This window comes from Mizuhopecten yessoensis, unplaced genomic scaffold (assembly GCF_002113885.1).
Source record: "Mizuhopecten yessoensis strain PY_sf001 unplaced genomic scaffold, ASM211388v2 scaffold715953, whole genome shotgun sequence".
NCBI classification, from domain to species: Eukaryota; Metazoa; Mollusca; class Bivalvia; order Pectinida; family Pectinidae; genus Mizuhopecten; species Mizuhopecten yessoensis.
In genome coordinates, this window is record NW_018479874.1 from 55,215 (window position 1) to 80,692 (window position 25,478).

The 25,478-nt window shown below is 35.2% G+C and overlaps 1 pseudogene; it reads right to left on the reverse strand.

Moving 5' to 3' along the window:
* Positions 1-2,094: 2,094 nt before the first annotated feature.
* Positions 2,095-25,478, reverse strand: LOC110441433 (annotated as a pseudogene).

Here is a 25,478-nt window from a genome sequence, read left to right on the forward strand (position 1 = left end):
TGCCATACAGACCGATGCAGCTGTTATATACTTCAATGGGCCAGTGTTAGTCAGCCTCATCATTAATTGTCTAAACATCACAAGACACCGCCGCAGTATATCAACATCTGATCGACAATAAGAAAGTAGTTCCTCCTGAAAATCTAACACATATCCCTCCCTTGACCTTTCAGTGTGCCATCGTAAGAACTCTTTCCTTTCTTTACATCCCATGTCGTCAACACTTTAGTAAGACACATGTGGAAGCTCTCCTACATAATTTTTATCTTCTTCAATGTTAAATAAATGGGGAAAATAACCCTTCTTCATTTCAACTTCGCAAAAGGGTAATTTTGCCAAGCCACTTTGAATAAAATTCAGTGAATCAATCACTTTGATTTTCAGAGATGGTACATACATATACATTATTTTGCCTCCACTGAAGATAACGTCTGGTTTTATTGCATTCTTGTACAAATATGCCAAGAGGAAATACCCATCATACCCCTTCATATTGTTGGCTACAAGAGTGTAGTTTGCATGTTAAGGACTGAAAATCCATTCGCAAAATGTTTCGGCATCTGTAAATGTTATTTGACGCACACCACACTCTTCGCAATGTTGGTCATTTTCGTCGATGCAACGATCAATACAAACCTTGCAAGTCTTCTGAGCAAGACAGAGATTCGGAATGTTATTACCTGTTTCCTGACTACATTCAAAATCAAAGAATATGTAGTTGAAATCAGGAGGGTTCACGTTCCGTTTCCCTATGAAACATTGATGATCCCCTGTATGGAACTGGTGGCATCCGGTACATTTACAGTCATCACATGTATGTGAATCTGGAGAGACAACTTTTCTCTTAAAAATTCGCACACACCTGAGAAATTTCCAGTATGTTTCACTAAAGGAATTACCGATGCGCTTGTTAAACTTGTTGAATAGCTTTTCCTTGTGCAGATGGTAACATTCAGAATTTTTACTGAACACCCCACAATCAACGCAAGTATTACAGGTTTGTCTTAAACAAATGCCACACTTTTCGGTGACACTTTTGTGCCGCTTCTTTCTTTGCGGTTTAAGACGGTCCATGCAGAAAAAACTTGCGACTGTAAAACCCCTGAATTTTTACAATTGCATGAAAGTGAGAGTCCATTTTCATCAAGAACAACTTGCGTTGTCTATTGCATAAACCACTAAATTTGATCTCGCCAAAACGTTCACCCGACACTATGACAATTTGGACATCCAAAAAACGTTCAAATTTCATAATTTCGTGTAAACCACAGCTAGTCTCCATTCCAATACCAGCCTCTTTGTGTAATTTAATAGCCTCGGTTTTGAGTCGAGTACTCGTGCAGTCATGAATACGTTTTTTTAAAATTTTGTTCATCAAATTTGGCATAGTCGTGACAGACCCAAATTGCACGAGCACAGCAAAGGTTAACGTTTTCATTTTTTATTTCAATGATACTATGCTTTCTTTTAATGTCATGTTTTAGATTGACTGTAAAACGACCTTCCCTGAGATTTCTCACAGTACCAATGTGGATAGTAAATGATTTCTCTAGCTTCAAATGTTGTTTGCTTTGTAGAACTTTCATTATTTCGGCCAAAATAACCTCAGGGGTTATGTCTTTTAGTTCCCGAAAATGAGTAAGAATGCGCGACTCAAGCCCTTGCTGATTTATGTAAATTCGACCTCTATCATTGGAATGCAGACCAGCGGAGGCTAGTGCTATTGCTTTAGCGAATACATCATACAAGTTTGACACGAGAGAAAACCATGAGCGTCCAATCCACTTGAATGTAAGTGTAACTTCATAGGTTGTCTCTTTCACGCCAAACTTTGGTCTTTTAATGGTTCGCTTTTCCCTCAGTTGAAATCCCAAATCATCGCTTTCGTAAGTGTCACTTCCGTTATCGTCGTTATTCAGTCTGTCTACGTCATCTATCCCTACATTATCCGCTGCACATACTTGTTCGAAATCATCATCATCATCATCATCATCATCATCATCATCATCATATCATCATCAACATCATCATCATCATCATCAACAACATCATCATCGTCGTCGTCGTCGTCGTCGTCCTCCTCCTCCTCCTTGCCATCATCGTCATCACCAGCACAATTATCACAGACGTCATCGTCATCAGCACATATCTCGTCGTCATCATACTGTACTTTGTTTACAGCTTCCACTTCATTTAAAGCTTCGACCAGAACTTCGTTACACTCATCATCATCATCATTATCATCATCAGCAGCACCATCGTCATTTTTTACTTTGTCGAGAGTTTCCATCTTTAATATAAAATATAAAAGAGGCTTAATACAGTGTTTATAAGCGATTGACTCAAACATATTCTATTGACATAACATTTTGTATTAAAACAGTGCATAAATCCCTTTACAAAACAAAATCAAAATTATAACAACTTGTCAAAACAAAAGTGATTGTGTTAGTGCGCGACAGAAATATTAAATAAGTACTCACATCCATTTCTGTTTCGTTTAATGCATCCACCAGAGTTTCGTCACACTCATCATCATTTATCTGCTCACAGAATTCCTGAAACAAATTAATAATAATAATATTTATATACACATCTATGAATTTATATATGTACCAATTGTAAATGTAAAACAAACAAAAATCGTTAGCATTTATTCAAATGAATACTCACTTGTAACTGTCTTTTCCTTATCAATGATAGCAATTCATGTTTGGCACTCTGAACCTCCTGAAACAATAATAGATACTTCTCGTAAGACTCAGACAAAACATATAATTATACAAATTTAGTATGAAGACATTTCTGAAACTTTAATTTCAAGTACAAAGACTTACCATAAATTCGTTCTTTTTCTTTTGAGCCCTTGCGAGATGTTCTTCTAATTTTCTAGCAAGTTTTTTCTGTAAATAAATAAATAAATATGTTGTACTTATTTATATACACTGAAACACACGAGTACCAATTCATAAACAAAATAGACAAAGATCTCTGCTCGTAGTGAAAAACGATAAATACAAGGCTGGATTAAACTCTTCCTGTTGCTGTTTTGCCTTCATAATTCGCATTTTTTTGGTTTCTCCATATACATGTTCCGGGTAGGATAAATTGTACGTGAATTCGTTACCGTTTTCCTTTTCTTCGGTGATAAGGAGGAGGTGGTGACAGGACAACCACATTCACTTCCAGAGGAACAGATCTTTTGGAATCCTGGGCAAAAGGAATAAAAAACATGTATGAATATGAAAATGAATTCATCCTTTAATAAGATTACTTATACTGTTTCGTATTTCAGATAATATAAAAATGATGTAAAGAGCTGACGGGTTCATGATCTTCATTTTCCGCTACGTGTTTCGCTTTGTCGGCATCTACAAGTGATGAAATCAAAAATAAAAATAGTAAAAAAAAAATAACAAAACAAAACAATAAACAAAACAAAAACAATAAATAAATATATAACTTTGATGCGAAATTGGGCATGCAGTATATATATTTGTCAATCAGTATTCTGACCTTATATATGAAAATTGGCCAATATAACCATACATATGAAATAAAATATTTCTCCTTAAATTCTACCTTGATTGGTAAAGTGAAATGTTAGAATGCCACGGACAAAAACATTAAATCATTATCATGCATTTGCATATATTTACATGTAGGTATTTTCATTTATATTCTATAGGTTACATGTACATTTAAAGATTATTATTAAAATGTAACTGCATCTTTTTGATTACTTTCAACCTTTGAGGATTAAACTTTAAATGGTGTGTCTCTTAAATTGTGTTTTTCTATTTTATGTAAGTAATTTTACCTAAGAAGTTGGCATTAGCATAAGTGTGTGTTAAATTCAGTTTTACATTTCAATTATCACAGATGCCGAACAAAAGAGGTGCAGGCCACAGACAGGCAGAAGAGGAAGAAAACTGCTGAAGATGTGTATACAATTCAGCATGCCTACTTTGAGAGGGAGATGGTGAAGACCGATCTACAGATCACCCTTTTAAAGAAAATTCTAGAAAGTTTTGAAGGTCAGCAAGACACTGTCAGCCTTCTAGCTGCTTTGTCTCATTAGCTGAATATTGCTTACATGCTAATGATATAACACAGACATAATGCTGTCAATCTTGTCTGATCATTGTAGTTATCCCTTGCTCAGCATTAGTTAAAATTATCAGCATTAATAGGTCTATATGTAAATAATTGATGTCTTATAGTGAAATATTGCAAAAGGTCTATGTAGACTTACTGACATTTTTCAATGTAATATTGATGTCTTGTAGATCAGATATTTTGCTGACAGGTTCCTAGGATGAGGCCTGACAAAGTATATGAAAATAAATGACCTTGACCCATATTCTAATTCATTAAATTTGTAAAAACCTTTAAACAACTTCTTCTGCATGCCCAAGAGGCCTAGGATAATGATATTTGGCCAATAGCATGCTAAGATAAAGGGCTACCAAGTTTGTTCAAACAAATGACCTTCGCCCATTTTCAAGGTCACAGGTGACAAATATGTTTAAATCTTTAAATTACTTGTTCTGAATATTCAAAAGGTCCAGGGTAATGATATTTGGCCAGAAGAATGCTGGGTCGGAAGGCTATAAACTCTGTTCAACTTAATGTCCTTGTTCGATTTTCAAGGTCACAGGCGTCATATGTTTAAATCATTAAACAAATTATAATTATAGAACACAGATATTTTGTAACTGTAGCTGTATATTAGTCCACTTTTAAGATTACAAGTGTGAAAATAATACCAGGTGAGCGATTCTGGCCCATTGGGCCTCTTGTAATAAGAGTATGTATAATATCATAATTTATCTGTTGAGCGAGGGATATCTATGACAATTTCTTTTTAGCCATTTCCCTTTCAAAGTAGGCATGGATATATGCCTCAATTTTGTCTCCTATCATTAGTTTTCAAATAAAATTTCAAATAATTCAAAATTTTACATATCTTTATGGTATATCTATTTACTACATATCCATATATGACATTGTCCAAATTTTAACCATATGACCATTTTCATATCCTACTCGACCCACATTTCACGGCCCAAAACTGGTTAATTGGACTTGGTTAAAGTCTTTCGGCAAGTTTTCGGTTAAAGTTGGATCACCACCATCAATAGGCTGTTGACTATTTTACAATGTCTGGTCATATCTTTTCTTTAGAAATGTACAACATGATGAGGTACAGCAAAACCTGCTTATATTGCCCCATTTTAATCAAAGAAATGTTGGCATTATAAAGGGATATGGCAATAAATTGAGGGACACATTAAAGAATTCTTCGGAAATACAGAATACCTTGAAACATGTTGGGGGTGAGCAAAGTTGCAAATGAATTAATTGATACTTGGCAAGTTGCTATCTTATAACACTATCTAATACCTATAGGCAAGTTATGCTGTTCTCCAACAGTTTTGTTTGAAATGTGGTCTGCTTTCACAAACTAAACTGTAATACTGTGAATATAAAACAAAAACAACATAACATCTGATACAACTGCATTTATTAATGAAATTTTGATTCAAATTTGTGGGCAACTTTTATCTTTCATCTTCATGGAGCAGGGGCTCTCCACGCGCCCCCCAACTAAATTTCACCTTCATGGAGTAAGGGCACTCCATGCGCCCCCCAACTAAATTTCAACTACATGAAGTAGGGGCACTCCTAGCGCCCCCTAACTAAATTTCAACTACATGGAGTAGGGGCACTCCACACGCATAACTAGAATTTAAAAAAAATCCTAGATATGTGGTCCTTAAGAGTACGGCCATCCTGGGGTCCTTCATAAACATCGTCAGCAGCTTGTATAGGGTTGTTATCCTCTTCAATTACAGGCTCCTGCAATGTGATTGCAATGTTGTGGAGAATCGCACAGGCAGCGATTACTTTTGCAACCCTCTCAGGTTTCATGCGGATCTGTATCAAAAGGAAAGCATTCTTATGGTAATTCTGAATAAGCAGAAGACCCAGAGTGATGATATCGAGCAAATATGTACTGAGGTGAAAGGCTACCAAGTTTGTTATACTGTATATGATCTTCACCAATGTTCAAGGTCACAGGGATCAAGTATATAAAACAAATCTAGTTCATATTACATCACAATGCAAAGATGGTGATTTCGTCTGGTTCCTTAATTAATGTAGGCCATTTTAATATATTTGCCCTTGGTCCACTTTGATGGATACTGGTGTGAAATTGAGCAATTCATGCCCATTGAGACAATACCCAACACTACTGCACATCATGTGGAATTTTCTCAAGTTTATGGTAATCATTTTCACTTAATCAGGATAATGTCCTTATAATTAGTGTCATATGTTTATCAATATAAAACTGCTCATAACCAGAAAAAAAGTAATCATAGAAGATTAGCTCACCTCTGACTGAAGGACATGGAAGCGTCTTTTCCATCTCCCAAACGTCCTTTCAATAGTGCTCCTTGTTCTTGCGTGAGCCACGTTGTAACGCTGTTGTTGAGTATTCTGGGGGTTAAGGTACGGGGTTAGGAGGAAAGGTCGGCAGGGATAGCCAGAATCTCCTAAAAGGACCCCATTTTCCCAATGTTGGTGCTGCTCAAGTTGCAGGCAACCCTGAAGAAATAAAATATAAATTCAAAATCTTTATTTAAAATAAAATTGCAAACTATATCGGCCGGATAAAAACTTTGGTATACCACTTGTGGTATATGACTTTGTGGAGTTTTGATTGGCTGAAGTTTGACCAGAATTATGTCACTTTTACATATTTATTTACGAAAAACTGGATATCAAATTTAAAACATGTTCAACTAGGGTACTTTACATTTGTTATGTTACTGTTCATAAATGAATGATTTAAATCTGCTGAAATAAAAACAACTTCTCTGGTGTTATTCATAATCTAATTCCTATCAGTATTCCTCTTCTCTGATGTCACTCAGTGTCTAGCTTAAAGTAACCATTAAAGCCATCATTTTCTTTCATGTATTCTTTAGGAGTCAAAGTTTAAATGCACTTTTTTGGTTAACAAAGTTTGAAAAGCTTGTTCTCAAGTTCTTTAAGGGTTAGGTCTTGATATTTGCTTTCAGATTTGAGTATAATAAGTGAACTTAATTCATTTTCATAGTCACAATGGTAAAACATGTGCAAATATTTAAACAACCTCTCCCAAATAAGGAAGAGGTCTAGGTCCAAGATGTTTGACAATAAGCATGCCTGAAATGAAGGGTTTAAATATAATTTAAATGAATGACCTTGACATAGATTGAATGTGATTTGAACTGTAACTTCCAAAATCCATCTTCATATTTTGATAATGTTGGCATTGTATCAGAACCTTCAGCACTTTGATTTATATCAAACTAAAAACAAAGCATACTTTAATTGAAGTACTATAGATTATCCTCCGTTCTCCATAGAGGATAGTCAAATTGTTGATCAATAATTTGTAGTTAGTTCACCTGCAGCATCCGTCCGGCATCGACTGTTTACTTTAAACAACTTCTTGTCAGTAACCAAAAGGCCTATGATGATGATATTTTGCCAGTTACATGATGGGAAGAAGGGCTACCAAGTTTGTTAAATATAATGTCCTTGTTTGACTTTCAAGGTCACAAGTGTCACATGTTTAAATCTTTTAATAGATTATTTTGAATTAAACACTGATATTTTGCCTATAGTTATATTTTAGTCCACTTTTAAGATTACAAGTGTGAGATTTATGCAAGGTGACCCCACTGAAAATTCCCAGTGGGATTACAGTACACTGTATACAGATAAGATCCGCCTTGCCCCAGGGGCTGGAGGGTTGTGGCCAAAAAAGGGTAAAATGGCTGATATTTAAAAAAAACCTCTGTACTCAGATGGTACAAAAATTTGCTAAATAACAATAGAAATTATATTTCTCAATAGCAAAATAATTTATTTGAATATTTTTGTAAGTTCTAATCCTGTGGTTACATGACGAGTATTGTATTTCACTTGGTTTACAAGTTGATTTCCACATCACATCTCAATAATGAAATTAAGCTACCAGTACCTATAATATAACGCAGGTGATTTCTTAAAGGCACTTGGGCCTATTGTCTATGGGGAAGCTGCTCATTTTTGATATGCTGTAAATAATGTTATTGATATTACTGTTAAATAAAGATGTAAAATGTTTTGTTGTTGTTGTTGTTGTTGTTTGTTATTCAATTATATCCTTTGGCTGAGGTCGATACCTGGATTTATCAACCCGATAAAAGATATATTGAGTTTATATAAAAGGGAAATAAATATATTTTCAACTATTTTTCTTTTATATCAATTTGTATCACAAAACAAACTCCCATACCTGAGAGTTTCTGAAAACATGGGCATCATGCGAACAGCCAGGCCATGCAGCATTGATGTTGAGAAACTTGCCTATTAAAGAAGAAATATTGAAGAGGATTTAAATGCTACGAATGCTATTTGGTTGTAATTGTATTCATTACATAAACTATTTATCAGTGAAGTCATGGATATAATTTAATCATTGCTATGATGAAAGGAAAGTATATTTGTTTCACTGGATCCACATCACTTTTGCATAACACAAAACATTAGAATTTCATCAAATATATAGTGCCAGAATAAAACAATGTTCATAAAAGGATGCTTGTAGGACTTTACATGTGAATTATGTAGTCACAGATTTTAAAACACCCCCATTATAAAAAAAGTGCAGGAATAGGGTAATTGAAAATGTTATGGTGTTTTTTTTATCATTTCATTATACATCAGAGTGTTCCTGTAATTGAATGTGATCTGTACATCCAGCTACATATTAGCATGTTTACATGTAGGACTGCATGGATATTTTTAATCAGATGTCACAGGTAACTCATTTTGATTTTAACACTCTGTACATGTGACAAACTATTTGTTCTCTTTCAATGCTTTTTAGCTGTTTTGAATCAATAATATCAGTTGTAAATGTGTGTGACACTTGAATAAATTAATCATTCAAGATATAACAGTTCAACAGTTTTAATATTGATACCTATGATGTATGTGTCCCATTTAAAAATTAACAGAAGTTATTCCACAGTGAATAAGTTTTTGGTAAAATATCTTTTGTTTCTTGAAATGTGAAATCATAATGTTCTTATACCCAAATACTAATGTAATAGGGCCTAGCTGAAAAATAAAAGATCCAATTTGTATTTTATTTTGTAATTGATTAATTTTTAATATGAATTAATTAAGCTGTACAATTTCAAATACTAATGCAACTATAGACTACTTATTTTTGTTATTTTCATAAACAAAAAACTATGTTTGGACAACAGTACTGTGTCTGTGAGATGAGTTATGGACTTTTTGAAACAGACTATAGTTTATATAGGTCATTTTTTATCAATGTTCTAAGCGACATAAACAAAGTTTAGGAACGCTAAGTCCAACATGATAACTTACCATCAGCATCACATACAGCTTGCACATTTATGCTGTGATATCCCTTCCTGTTGACATATGATGGCTCATCCTCGTGTGGGTGCCATCCACTGCCCCAATAACCGAGGGAAAGGCAGATATGGTGAAGAATGTTGTTTTTCCATCGTTGTCTTTCTTCCAGGGAAGGCCAATTCAGTGCTTGGTCTTTGAATTGGCACAGGGCTGCACACATATCACTAACAAATCTAGATACTGTGCTTTTGTCCAATCCTTTCAATGAAGTAAGTTGTTTACAGTAAAAAAAATGAGACTTTCATAGATTTTATTTCATGAGATTTTTTTCTGGCCTTAGCAAAGGAAGTATAGTCAATACTGTTACACTTATTTTTATATATATATATTAAAAAGTCATACAATTATGAAATTGTTAAATATTAAGATGACAAATCGTGTCCTCTCGTAGGAGGGTTTCCATACACCACACCCTCTTTCATGGCATTATACCTCTCTTTCATAAACTATCGATTTATAACTTTTTTATATTATTCATAAGTATTTGTTTTTGATTTTATATCAGGCCTGCTTATATTTTTTTATCCTCTCCTCGCTCACCATCACTCCAGCTCCTCGCTATCAAAGGTCCATTATAGCACTAGGTGGCTTAGATCGGATAAAAAAACATAAGTATCGTAACATGATATACTGTTATGACAATTTGAATGTAAACATAAAACATCAATTTCAACACTCTAAATATAATTTCATTCACTCACTGTTTCATTCATTTGTTAATTCGAGCTCTTGCACGACTGTCCCATTCATTCGTGTTGCGCTACCTCAAAAAAGGGAGGTAACTACCGTGTTACTGCCGGAAGTACAGCCCCAGCTAGCTGACGCACGTGTCTCTCCAGCAGAAGCACAGTAGTTCGTGGTAAAAGTAAGTACATTGTCATCGCAAATATATATAATAATGATATCCCAGTAGCTATATAATCCTGTGACTTGTTAACTATTCCCGTAGTATTCAGAGGCATCTCAGCTTTGAGTTCCTTAGTCGTATTTATAAAATAAATTAAAAGAACCTGTATGATGTTGTCACCTGTATCGGGATATTTCTGTTTATGCATTGTTTACTAAGAAGAAATTATTTGTCATGTACACCTAAAAGATACTATGTGCTAGGTGTGTCTATATTTAAATTATAAATGCTCTCTCGACCTACTTGTACCGGGTCAGAGGTCAACACTTGTACATGTATTTGTATACATATGCCATAAATGGAGTTGTGTTGACCAAAAAAATATGCATTATTTATAATTATTGATTTAAGGGGGAGGTATACCCAGAATGGGGTCAATTTACTCATGTGAAATTATATGACTTTTGATCATCTGAAATTCATTTTTTTTGAATGGTAGGCTTAATGGTTGAGTGTAGTTTGTTCTCTAGGCAAAAAGATTTAAAAAAAATAAAAATAAAATGTAATTACTTACCATTAATTATTCACACCGAACTGCGACTGCAGCAAAGATAATAAAATCTGAAAAATAAAACAAACATCATATAAAGGTTGTCCAAGTTCAGTACTATGACAGTTTGTTGCCATATTGAATCATAGTATAGGATATCAAAATTCCCAAAAACCAGTGAACTTCATAGAAGAGAAGAGGGCGGCCATTTTTCACCAAAGGACGACTTTCACTGCTCAATGTAAGGTGGCCCATAAGCTGCCATACCAATGATGGAAAAAAAATATCAATTTCCATTCGATTTTCATACCACATTCATACATGAATATATAAACTAATAATTTGTTGTGGTGAACCAAATGCATAGGGTGGTGGTGGTGGTGGTGGTGGGGGGGTGTTACTCACCCCCTTTTCAAGTAAAAGAATGGTAGATAACTGGGACGTTTTCAGTATATTGACCCTAGAGTTGATACACCTCAGAGATAAAATATTCAGACTTTGTTAATAAATTAAAGGAATATAAAGGTTCAAATATGAATCTTCTGCTTAACTCAATATGAACAAATTTGACAGATGATCAACTTCATGGGGCGCATCTTCATCATCGTAAAGGACTTCATAGACAGCAGAGGGCTCACCATCTCGTCCCCTCAGTACATCTAGCACTGTGCCAACAAACCAAGTGGATCCCGAAGGAAAAAATACCATAAGATAAAAACATACTAAGAATTACTATACACTAGACAGTTGCCTGTGTAAATCCATAGTGTAAATAAATATAGATTATAACAATGTATGGTTTATATACAAGTAAACAATACAAAAGATAATCTTTTCACAATGCACACCTTTCTTCTCACTCACAATCCAATCATGTGATATCCTTCTTCCCACAAATCTGACAGACCGTTGACGTGTAGATCTAGTGCTCTGTGAGCAACTGGGTCCTTGAACTGGGTCCTGATCTACCTGAGAAGTCTGACTAGTGTGATGGAGCCTTGCAGAAGTCTGGCGATCTGAAATAATACAGATTACAATAAGGAATAGGATATTTTGAAGGACTTGACCAATTGTATAAAATGTGGTTTCGAAGTAAGCAACATCCGCCTGAAAAAACAATTTACCTTTGCATTCAAATACAGTGAGCCGCCCCCCCCCCACCAAAATCAACAAAAATGTTAACATCAACGTCTCTCCTGGTGTTTGTGGCGGTAGTGTTGTGTACCTACTTACCTGATGGCTGTTCAGATGTCTGGAGACAGGTGGATGACTGTCTACCAGCTAGAGGGAGACAGGTGGATGACTGTCTACCAGCTGGAGGGAGGCAGGTGGATGGCTGTATACCAGGAGGGAGGCCAATGCCAATAAGGTTTAACAATTTAACAAAAGGATCATCCACACTGAAGGATATGATAGAGACTGAAAAATATTTCCTTTATTTGGAAAACAAAAGCAATTACTATCAAATAAATGCTATTTAGTTTTGAAAAACAATATTTATAATTATTTAGTGTGCAAGTACATGTGTCAGGTTGGAACTGAAATTACATAAAAGTTGTATATATGTAATAAAATGCAAATATCATCCTTTCTATAATCAGAAATATAAAATTTAGTTACAACAAATTAAAGACAATTAACATCTTCAATGCATACCCAAACTCCAGGTTCTCTGATTCCAGGGCTCTTGCCATATCTTGCAAGTGCGATGCGAGTTCCGGTAACAGGCACTTGTAATAAAACTCGGTGAGCTTTGGCAACAACTTACTATCCCAAAGATCTTCATCTCTGTACACCCTTTCTACATACAGTTCGTGGGGGTTAATACGTCTGACAATAAAGTCCCCCCACGGCACATCAGCGATATTAATCTGTCCTTGGCATTGGTAAAAAATAAATGTTTGTTTTTTTAAAACTCAGTTTCCCATCATTTACACACAAACAGAAGTTTGACTCTTTTGTTTTTGCCGCCTCCCTGAATGTCAAGTTCTTGTTCTGGAGCACATTTTTGATGTCAATCAGGCCATTCTGTCCATCACTTGAAGATACTTTGCCATCAGGGGTGGCTGCTAGGAAATTGTGGCTGGGGTGGATGATAAGTCCGCTTTTTTCAACAGTGCCGTTCAATCTGTGCACGGCTTGGTACATTGTGTATTCCTTTGTACTGACATCCTCCTGTTGAAGACCCCGCATGGTGTGGCGATTTCCCCGAAACGTGGTATGCAAGAAACGCCGAACTATAGGCTCAACTGGAATAGTGGACTTTCTCTTGACTACCTCCCGAAAGACTGATGAAGTGATCCGCTTTCGCCTCTCTTCCCTCCATACTGAATTAGTGATTGCAGACTGAAGATTGGAATGCTTTTCTATTTCTCCAATTCTTTCCGAGGAAACCTCCCTAGAAAAAAAATCAACACAGGCTTGCTGAAGTTTGGCACTATCAACATCTGGCACCACTTCCACAGCCTCTGAGCCATATTCAAGTTGCTGGCTTGAGTGACTGACTTGGACTTTCACTTCCTGGCTCTCAACCTTACTTCAACCTTAGCATTGGACTTTCTGGAGCTCTCTAATTTCCTAGCTCTGGGTCTGTAAGTCGCTCGAAATGGCTCCATTGGATCAGTGCCTGTAACTCTTTGCCAGATCTTGGGAGACCACTCTGCACCAAAATTTTGCCGTATACCACCCCCATAGCAACGGGTGTGCCATGATCCGCGGCTGCACCGGTTGTACACCTTGCCGCCATCAAACTTACATTTGACTGCCATCCACGATTCAGCCATATTTGTCGTGTACTTTCCGATAAGTTTTCCAGCTTTATCGGCAAGTCTTTGCAGTAAGCAGGTGACATCCCTAAGAATAGCAGGGTCCACATGTCTTCCACCTGATCCAAGGTCAGTTCAGCCTCTAGCTTCCTCAATATCCTTGACGGACGAGCCCTGAGTCCAGAAGGCCATTTGCTCGTCCAGAACATCCGACACAGGGTCATCATCGGCAGATACATGAAGGTCAGGTGCTACTGATGAAGAATGGCCAATTGCACTTGCATCTGTTGACAATTCACGCGCCTTACAAAAATCAGAGCAGTTTGTGTGATCTCCGAACAGAATTCAGTATGTCATGTCTCCGATTGCGAACAGATTGTTCATGGCTGCAAGATTCAGAAGATCGTATCCGGATGGCACATCTCACCCCACTGGTCAATCGGACCCTGACACCCTGAGTGAGCTTATCGTGGCCCTTGTTAAGTTTCTTTTCCTCGACAAGTTTTTCCAGACTACTGCGCAAACACTTGCAGGCTTGATTTGCGCATTCCAGTTTGGTCACTTTGATTCCCCAAATTGGAACTTGTTCTTGTATGCGAGCGAAAACAGAGCTGTCACCATCACCAACAAGTCTGGCATACCGCAAACCATACTTTTTTTCTGCGAGCATGAATCCTTCAACTATGACACGGCCTCCATCGCTTGGCTACTACCTGACCAGTTCTTGAAGCATTCATGCTCAACAGGTTCACGTTTTCTACTTTCAGCCAAAGTGCATATATAACAGTTCTTGTTGCGTATGCCAATGTGCAACAGCGTTCCTGTCTCCGCACCAATTATTATGGCAACCCCACCCATGGCATTGTATGAGTGCTTGTGTGACCTCTTACTCCAGCCTCCGTCACACACCACAGTTATTGCAGGTACACTGTCACAAAAATAATTTCTTGCTATCGCTAGACGACGATCTTCTGCCGCTGCTGACAGCATATCAGCCTCTAGCACATCCTTCCACCACACACCTATTTCCTGCTCAATGGTTGAAAACATAGGTTGAGACATGCCAGGAACAGCTATAGTGGCCATAGTTTCATTCAGTTAGCTAACACCACCACCACCACAAACCATTGTCCCCCAAACGGGCTCTAACATTGATGTCGTAGCGCTGGTGAGGAGCACTTTATTTTTATTTTTGGAGAGTTGTTGAGATAGAACTTCTGAAAGCATCCTTCACACTGTGTCAGGAAGAGACCAGCTAATCCTTGATGACGGACATCTTCAATGAGTTTTATAGGACTCTCTATTTCCCCTCGAGTAATGCGATCTTGCACAGCAGAACATGTAATAACATGGCAAGTCAACTTACTCACATGCGCTTTCAGGAGATCCAGGTTTATGACACGATAACCCGCCAACTTATTATCAGGGGAACACCACCTAGTGCAAATGTTTCTACACCCCTCCACAACCGTATGTGTGTACTGCGAGCCACGCAAACACTTTCTAAAGGTGATACGCAAACTTGATTTGGAGTTAAAGGTCTCTTTGTACATTTGCTTCTGTGCCTTGTGTTTGTATCGCTGTAGCCAACTGTTTTTTCCAACGGCCATATTGAATCGGGCCTTTCTAGGCTTGGGTTTGCCCATAATTAATTGTCAATAATTTAGACTATTTACAAATATTTACAATATATACAATGTCAGTAATAAATTCAGGAAATCAAAGTACAACGTTGACTGTATGCAATTGGGACTGAAATGCCCTGCACACGGCTATCACGGAAAAAAATTGATGAAATTCACTATATAGTTGTCACCCACGTGCCACCGTAGATGAAGTTTTGCAGGTGATACACAGCTGTCAGCAGAAATTGTCATGTTATGAACACTTACTTAACAACACCGTGTTTATTACTATTCACCGAAATACTTACCATGTATTATGTACCTACCTTTCTATTATTTGGGGAATGTTTTGATTGGTATGCAAATGAAGTAATGTGTACATGGCCAATTGAGCATTTCTTATAAAATCGTTAATCATTCATTGTGATCGGCGGATCCGTGTTGATTAATAGCTGAAATGCAGTTAAAGGCACAAATATATGTGCAATCTTACCAGTATTAAGCAGTAATTCCGCTGAAATCCCTCTAAAACCAGCGCTCGTGTGAATTTGCAGACATGTTTGAGATAAACCGGAGGTGACAAGACCTGCGAGTCGGTTAAAGGGGCTGGTCGAGGGAAAAATTACAAAATAAATGGATCTAAATGCGTTTTCTGGCCTTCCAAAAGTTATACCACGGCAATATGATGGTCGAGTTCTACTTGCAATGTCTAGTTTTGACCACTGAAATCTCGGGGAAGTCCCGCGTAAATTTAGCGCAGATCTATTTATATATGTCTCGTGGTTGTTTCGAAAGTGAGGCAGTGAAGATAAAAACAGTAGCACGCCGTCTATCAGCCATGTCTGACTCAACTAGCGGACAAGACAGCAATACTATACGTAAATAATTGTTTTCAAAGGTCATGTATGATGCAAGTGTAGTAGTCCTACCTATATTTTGTTGTTATATATAACGGTATTGATACCTCGTGCCTGTCATGACTTTTGCATGCATTTTTTTCTTTCGCCGCGATGTTTACATTTGGCCTTGTTGATGACGCGCATGCGGTAAAATTACATCACTGATCTGGGTCAATTAAAAGTTTTAGACTGTCAGGTGACGATTTCGGATTTCTTTGATATAATTATAATTTTTACTCTAAGGGAGTTAATTTCAGCAAAATTTGAATCGGTATATTTCATAAGAAGGTTTTTTAAACATGTGTATGCCAATTTTAGCAAATATGACAATTTTTCCCCGACCAGCCCCTTTAACATAGTTCAACATTCTCTTTCAAACCGAATAATTTTTTTGATTTGCATTACCAGAGACATATTGTTTACTCAATTTAGTTTATCCATACATAATTTTTTGTTATTAATTTTCATATTTTAACGAAGTTTCATACTCAATCCATCCTCGCGCGCATGAATATGTTGCTTGTCTTCCGGTTAGTCGGCTGTCACGTTGTTTAGCCAAATGCAATCCACACTATATCACACGACGACGCTGAAATACGGCTTCGTACTCGACAGAGTTGTAACCAACAGTAAGGTGTTATCATGCTAATACTATGTATGCAATATCTTTTTCTGATTTTGAGTGGATTATCTGAAATCGGAATGTAAAATGTGTCCCCTGTTTTCGAGCGTTTCACAAACATGGCGGCCTCCACGGACAAACTAAGATTTGGGGAATTTTACCATACTCGTCTGTACTGCCATATGTCACCAAAAACTCGACAAGTCTCCATAGCTAGGTGTCTGTTCTGCATAATTCAATATGTCAATATAAAGGGTGAAGTTATGTGCAAAATGTGTTCTCGTTGCAGTTCGAAATTAAACCAAAACACATAATTTTAACCAGTTTGGTAAGTGCTTTCACCAGGATGAATATAACAAGATAAGTCATCCATATATGTCATCATGTCCACATAGTTAAGATTTTGATTGCCCCCCTTCTATTGTCAGGAAATTTTTTAATCTGTACACACTAAATCTGACTTTACCTCCCTTTTAATTTCATTTATAGAGTGGAAACGCCATTCGAAGTAATAATGAGTTACAAATGAAGAAAGCATTCCAAATTAGGAGAATAAATGTCAAATGACATTAACATTTCAACTGGGATGTATGTTTGGTTGACAGTTATATTATGGTGGTGATGTATGTGTACTGGTTTGTTCATGATTCAGAATTTATCCCAAGATGTTCGCACGCTTTCTGGAGAAGTTTTGGAATTTCTTTTCTGGTATATTTAATTATTGTTACTGCCATATATATTTCATTTCTTAGGATATTCTTAATGTTGACATGTTTTGTTTTTTGTTCACTTACATAGTATCCTTTGTATATTGCATATGCTATATGTGTTAGTAGGTAGTTGATTATGTCATATTTTTCATGGTAATTTTGTATCCTAATACAATATTTTTGAGTGTTAACATATCTTTATTGTATCCTAGTGTTTTAAACATATGGTTAACGCTTATTTTAAATTGTGTGATATGTTGACATTTTGTGAAGAAATGGTCATAATCTTCGATAACAATACATAAATTGCATAGTGGACTATCCTTGATTTTCCATTTATAAAGTATCTGATTTTTAGTCAAGATTCTGTGTATTAATTTCCATTGGAACATTTTCAATTTGTTATTGTCCATTTTTTTTAAAGTAAAGCTTAGAACCTTTTCAATTTTAGTCACCCCTGGGGGAACCCCAGCGAGGACTATCAATTTTGGTTTCAGTCCCAGATTTTTTAACTTTGTTGCTGACCACTGTTTTCGGCTTTCGTGTGTTTGCTTTTGTCGCTAATTACAAGCTTTTGAATAACTGAGATATCGATTTAGGAATAGATCTTACATACAACCAAAAGGCGTTCCGAATTTCAAACTGAAGGTGTTCCGAATATGAATCAGTCACCTTTGAGGTTCCCGAAGGGGTAGACTGTTATATTATATATTGCTATTAATTGATTGGGATTTTTATGTCTGACCAACGACTATATTGGTAAAATTTCTTTTTAAACCAATATAAATTTTGTAATAAAAAGTTCAGGTAGAAAAGCTCAATAACGTCTCTAATTCTTTATCATCTATTCACGCAGTGATAAAAGAAAACGTCACATAGCAAAAGGGCAAACTTGATTTGACATGCCGGGTTTGTGCTTGCCGCCGGCACACTACATTCAAGCGTACGCGCAATTTGGTTGACACAAATAACATTTTGTATCGCTTTGCATTTCTCTGCAGTCCCGCGAAACTTCTTATCGACTGGCAGGGGCCGAACATGCGGGACTTAAGGGACATACGTAATCAGTAGGTAGGTGCCGCTTTCCCGGCGGTAACCGGCACGCCTGAATCAAGTTCGTCCAAAGTAAAAAGTTTACGACATTTATGGAAATTGCTTTATTTTTTTAATTTACATACCATTTTCAGCCGTCACATTATAATTTCAAAGGGTGATATATAATATAAATAAATGCGCCATCATTCAAAAAAATATTTCATCAACAATCATATCCCGCATGACAACGTTTACAACTTTGGAACACTTTACGACATAACTCTTTACGGCAGAACTTGAAATGGAAAACCGGAAAAGTGCAGGGTCATGTAAGGTAAGTAGTTTATTGCCATATTCAGAATTTATAATAAAAGCGCTGGACATCGTTTAATGAAAGTTATCGTTTCTGCGGTGTGGTGGCAGTGGTGACCACGAGGTACAGACAAAACAATACCATGTTTTGCCGGTACAGTTCCACGTGGTCACCACGTGGCGATACTGTACCGGCAAAACACGGCATTGTCATATTTATGTATATCGTTATTGCCAATAATATTCCTGTCAGTGTCCTGTCAAAACGTAAAGACAAATGTGTTTAACAGCACTGTTGTGCATGTATATATTTCTTTTCTATAAAATCAACCAACAAAGGTCCAGTCTAATTTAGGGATGTAAACAAAATTGAGGATATTGCGGTATTTGCAGCTCTTTCTGCAAATCATGGCTCCTTTCATAATATTTAAGATCACAATATAATTTCATAGGAAAAAATGGTATTTTTTTCTGGTAATTGGGCTTAATGGTGTCAAAATGCTGTCATTAAATCTGAGATCATTTGTGTGATACATTTGTATTGAATCGTATGCTAGTAATAGCCTGGATTATGGTTATAAGCATATCTATTTGACTGTTAGAACATGTTGCGATTCAGCAATATTTTATTATCGGCTTCGCATTGTGATAGATACATGTACGATATGGCCTGTGTATTGCGATATACTGGTTTTCCGATACATTGTTACACCCCTATAGTCTATACATGCTTTAATAAACCATGATCACACTAAATATCCCAATTAAGCATTGTAAGATAGCTGATATTTTATCATTGCCAGAATACACAAACTAAAATGGAAGGAAGTACTTCAACAGCTGCAGCAATACACTGTAAGTCATAACAGTTAGTTAGTTTAATTTCTAAACTTCATGTCAGTGGACTTGTTTCCGGTATGGATTCATTTTGAGCAAGATAAAAAGTGTATTAAGCAAAACTGCGTATTTATGCGTGTTTTTAATCAGTGATTAATTCTTATGTTTTCCGGACGAACTTCCGATAATTTTTGTGTCAGTTTACAGACGATGGCCAAACGTCTAAAATATCTTTGTGTTGTGTCCAGCAGGTCACGTAGTAACGAGATATAGCTTGATAAAATGGCTGCGCGGAAATATATAACGCGCGGAAACCAATGACTAGACGATATTGACAGTTTTACCAACAAATTATTTTTACTGAGAATTATCAACTGATACTATGGAGTTAAATAACCACCAATACAATACCAGTACAAACTAGTGATAGGGGTTGGAAATTCCTTAATTATCAGCGTTTCGTTTTGGTGAAAATGATTTGCTCCAATATGCATGTTCAGTTCTCTGATATCATTTTTATTTCATTTTAACAGATGAAATATCTCATCCTGGCACTTTGGCATGTTTGAATGTAGAAGGCCTTGAAATTGGGATGAAGAAGGCCAGGGAATGTCACAGAAATAACAAAAAAATGAAATTATTTACAGTGTTTGTGTTTTATGGTCATAAAACATGGAACATTTTCTTCAAGTAAATCAACCACATGCTTTATTATTATATCCTAGCAGGTTGGCATGGTTGCCTAAACAGCGTGTATACATACCTGGTCATTGTTGGACCATTTTGATTGACAGGTGGAAATATGTCAGTTGTAGTTTGGTCAGTAATTTATCATACTGAAAATAATCATACAGGAGATGGGGTAACTTTCATGTCATTTTGACATATTTCTAGTTATTACTAATTCTGACTTGCTAATGTTTGCAAAAGTGTTTTTCCATGCAATATATGCAATAGGTTTTTTGGACTGTTTTTGTAGAACATTTTCATATATCAGTTTATTTGTTACATTACATATTGCAGCTTTTTATGTATTATTTAATTTAATTGAAGGTACCGTGTAGTCTTTTTTTATATTGAATTTTGCTATGTCAGAGTTTCTTAACTTTAATTGCCATTGTTTGGGTATGGATTTTTTTTATAATGGATACTTCTGAAATCTAGTTTTGTTTTTCCTCAGAAAAATATTTTCATTAATTTTTCCTTGATGATCTAGCAGATCTATTATTCTAAGGATGTTGTTGTTTATCCAGTTTTTGAAAATCAATACTTTATTTTGATGTTTTATATATTGATTCCCCCATATTAATTCATTTGCAATATCTGTGATACTTTCAGGATATGGTTTTTCACCTCCACCTACCTCTAGCCAGGATTTTAAGATATCTTGATAAAACAATGGTAGTTTTGTATAACCGTCCAAATTATTTCTATTCTTTATATTCATTGAGAATATTAAGAAATTATGCCCATATTGATTTAAGAAATGTTTTGGTATAACTGTCCGCAGGCTTTCATTTTATCATCTTTAATTCATTTTTGAACCCAACCACAGTGAATAGTTAGAATGTGTGATGCCACATCCAGCATTTGTTAACCCCCTCTATTGTATGATAAGCAGAGAGCTTTTCTTTTAACTTTGTCTTTTTTGCCGTCCCACATATAATTATGTATAATCTTTTCAGACTTTTTAACAATTTGTTGTGGTACAGGTAGTACTGAAATGAGGTAAGTCAATTTAGGAATTAAAAGTGATTTAGAAATCTGAATTCTTCCAATCATAGCCATTTTCTTTTTTTCCCAGATTTTTATTACCTCTTTCATTTTTGATATTTTACTTTACCAGTTTAATGGTGCTGTTTTTTCTGAGTTTATTCCAAAATGAATACCTAGTGCTTTAATGCTTTCACATGTCCAATCTTTGTCTTCATATTGATCATCTATCAATATCTAATTGTCCCCTAACTTTCTACCTTGTGACTTTTCTCTATTAAGTATCAGACCTGATAGACTTCCAAATATTTCAATTAGATTCAATATCTTATTGGCCCCTAACTTTATCCCTTGTGACTTTTCTCTATTAAGTATCAGACCTGATACCAAATATTTCAACTAGATTCAATATCTTATTGTCCCCTAACTTTATCCCTTGTTACTTTTCTCTATTAAGTATCAGACCTGATACCAAATATTTCAACTAGATTCAATATCTTATTGTCCCCTAACTTTATCCCTTGTGACTTTTCTCTATTAAGTATCAGACCTGATACCAAATATTTCAATTAGATTCACAGCTTTACTGATGGAATGTTTAGATTTAAAAAATAATGTTGTATCATCTGCTAGTTGCGATATTTTAAAATCTCTACTTTGTGATTGTTTAATTTTGATGCCCTTTAATTTTTCATCTTGTCTTATTTTGGTAGGCAGTATTTCTACAGTTATTACAAAGAGAAGTGCTGATATCGGGCAGCCTTGCCTTATTCCTCGTGTGATATTTACTCGTTCAGATAGCCATCCATTATTTGACACTAAACAACTAATTTGATTATATAGAGTCAAGATCCAATTTATAAACCCGTCCTTAAATCCAAAATGCTTAAGCGTATTTATCATAAATTCCCATTCTATGGAATCGAAAGCCTTAGGAAAGTCGAGAAAAAGTATAGCCCAAGTAACTCGAAATTTCTCAGCATAATCAATAACGTCTTGGATTAAACGAATGTTATATCTAATATTTCTTCCCATAACAAAGCCATTTTGATCAGTACTAATTATTTGTGGTAATATAGGTTTTATTCTCTCAGCCAAACAGTGAGCTAATATTTTATAATCGACATTTAAGAGAGTTATCGGCCTCCAGTTATTTAGGTCACAATGATATATTTTTTTTTATACATAAGCGATAAAATTCCAATTCGTTGTGATTCAGATAATTTTTTATATGTATACCCCTCATTTAAAGAATTAACAAGTACATTTTTAAGATGTGGCCAGAATATTCTGTAAAACTCAACTGTCAATCCATCTGACCCTGGGGATTTATTTACTTTCATTGAACCTATTGCTTTAAAACATTCCTGCTCATTCAAAAGGCCTTCACAATTATTTCTGTCATCTTCACTTAATTTAGTATCCAAGATAATTGAAGTAATGTACTGCCATACTTCATTGGTGTTAGGTTTTCTTGTGGTGTATAGTTTTTCATAGAATTATTTTTGTCTGTTTAATATATCACATTGATTTATTAAAATATTGCCCTCTTCGTCGTACAGCTTTCCTATTGATTTTTGTATTTGTCTACTTTTTTCTAGAGAAAAGAAATATTTAGTATTTTTTTCACCTTCCTCAATTCATTTTGAGCTAGATCTTATTTGGTGTCCCTTTGCTTTAAATGAATACAATGTTTCTATTTGCTCCTCAAGTATCTTTATTTCATCTGTATTTGCTTTATTTTCATTTTTTTCTTTTAATTGATTCTCTAAATCTTTCAGTACATCTTCCCTTAGACTTGCTCTTTTTTCCCAAAGTATACTGATTTTTCTTGTATTTCTATTTTACATAGGCCCCATAGGGTTTGCATTGTTATTTGATCATTACTTTCCATGTGGTTATATTTATTTAATACTTTGATTATTAAGGTTTGATAGTCTATGTCTTCAAGTAAGCTATTGTTCAGGTTCCAATAACCTGGCCCTCGAGCTACAGTTTTTATATCGATGATGAGTGATACTGCTTGGTGATCTGTATATTTTATAAGTACTGGTCTGATATCAGAAGATATTATTTTCTGTACAATTTCTTTTTGTATTAAGAAGAAATCTATTCTACTTGCTTCATTGCTATCATTTTTTCGTTTCCATGAATCGAGTAGTTTATACTCTTTTATCAATATTTTTAGGTTACTTACAGTTTGTTTCGGTATTTTCCTAGATTTTCTATCATCTGCTTGTAGTATTTCGTTCCAATCACCTCCGATGATAATTAACCCTTGACTATGTTCTAATATGAAAGTATTTACATGCTTATAAAAAGTATTTCTTGTGTGTCTTTCATTAGGTGCATACACATTTACAATAGTATATATATTATCATTTATCTTTATGTTGATGAGTAATAGTCTACCATCTTTATCTTTATGTATATCTATGATTTCTGATTTTATATTTTTGCTAATGAAAATACTTACACCTCTACTCTGTGTTGTACCGAAACAATGTATTACCTCCCCTTACCACTCTGCTTTTATATATGGCATAATCATTTTTGTGAAGTGTGTTTCTTGTGCCAATATAATATTTCCTCTCTGTTGTTTGACCCACATGTAAAATCTATCTCTTTTTTGCCTGTCACCTAAACCTTGTGTATTTATTGTGAGAAAATATACTTTACATGCCATTGCTAATACTTTTTATATAAATAAAATGTTGATGTATATAATGTTTTGAGGTAGTACTTGCAACAGCATGACTGTCTTAGCATAGATAAAATGTACATAACCATACAATTTGTGCATATATACATATATTATCTCTTTTATTTCAGATACCTTATATATATATATGCCCATTTTCTGTATATTGGTGAAAGCACCAATTGAATGGTTGAAGAATATAATATATATCTTTATATATTGTCAGGGTATTGTTTGATAGCATAAAGAAAATATTGTTCAAAAAATATTTGACTAGCATATTTATGTATAGCAACTTCATGAAGATAGGAAGTAATCTATAAATAATGTAAATTGAATTACAAATGTAAATAATATTATTACATAAAAACATTGTGGATGCATGTTAACCAATACAAAAGTATTATACATTGGATTTGTTTGATATTCATATCGTACATAAACAGTGTTTCAAACACTTCAAGTTGTACATATCTTATTTATGCAGTCACATACTGTTACACTTAAAGTGACTTGCAACTTCCTTTTAAAACAAAGGAGTGTAACCTCATGTTCATTGAGTCAGTCAAAGGTGCTTGATTATTGTAAATTGGTTATTGCAATTTGTTTACAGTAAATTGGTTGTTGCAATTTGTTTACAAAGACAATTATTGACAGCACTGTTGGAAAGAAGTATTCTAACACTTGAATACATACAGTTTTATTCTTATTACTTGTTAAACATTCAGTACAGAGTAATAACAGATGAGACCACTGCTGTATTGATGAAAAATAAAAGCCATTTAAAAAAAGAGAAATTAAAGTGTACAAATATATATATTCAATATTAGTACTTTAAGTACTTTTAAGTTTTAGATCCAAGTTTTAATGTTTATATAATTAAATACCTGTAGTGTCTCCAACAACTTGCAGGAAGCTGCCACTTGCAAGAAATCTCAGGCTGCAGGCTACCTGCTGCTCAACGGATAGAGCATGATTTCTCTTTGAACTTCTCGTCAAAACTTGTCTTAAGAGACCGGACACAAATAAAATGGACTATCGTCCAAAGCGGTACCGCTGCCTCAACTCTTCATCTGTAAAGGTTCCATCCAGGATCTTCTGGTGCCTATAAATTCTTTCTTTTCTCTGAGGAGGCACAATTACCAAGGCTAAGGCGGCCATATTTGACGACTCGTTAAGTATTTAATCATTGGTAAGAGAATGATTAAAGTTAGCGACTATTTAACGAGTCGTTAAATCTTAACTATTTTGAACAACAGTTAATGACGTCGTTAACTTTTAACGACTCGCTAACCAGGTTTTAACGACATCGTTAGCTTAACGATAGTTTTGAACAACTGGGCCCTGATTGGATACACCTTTATCAT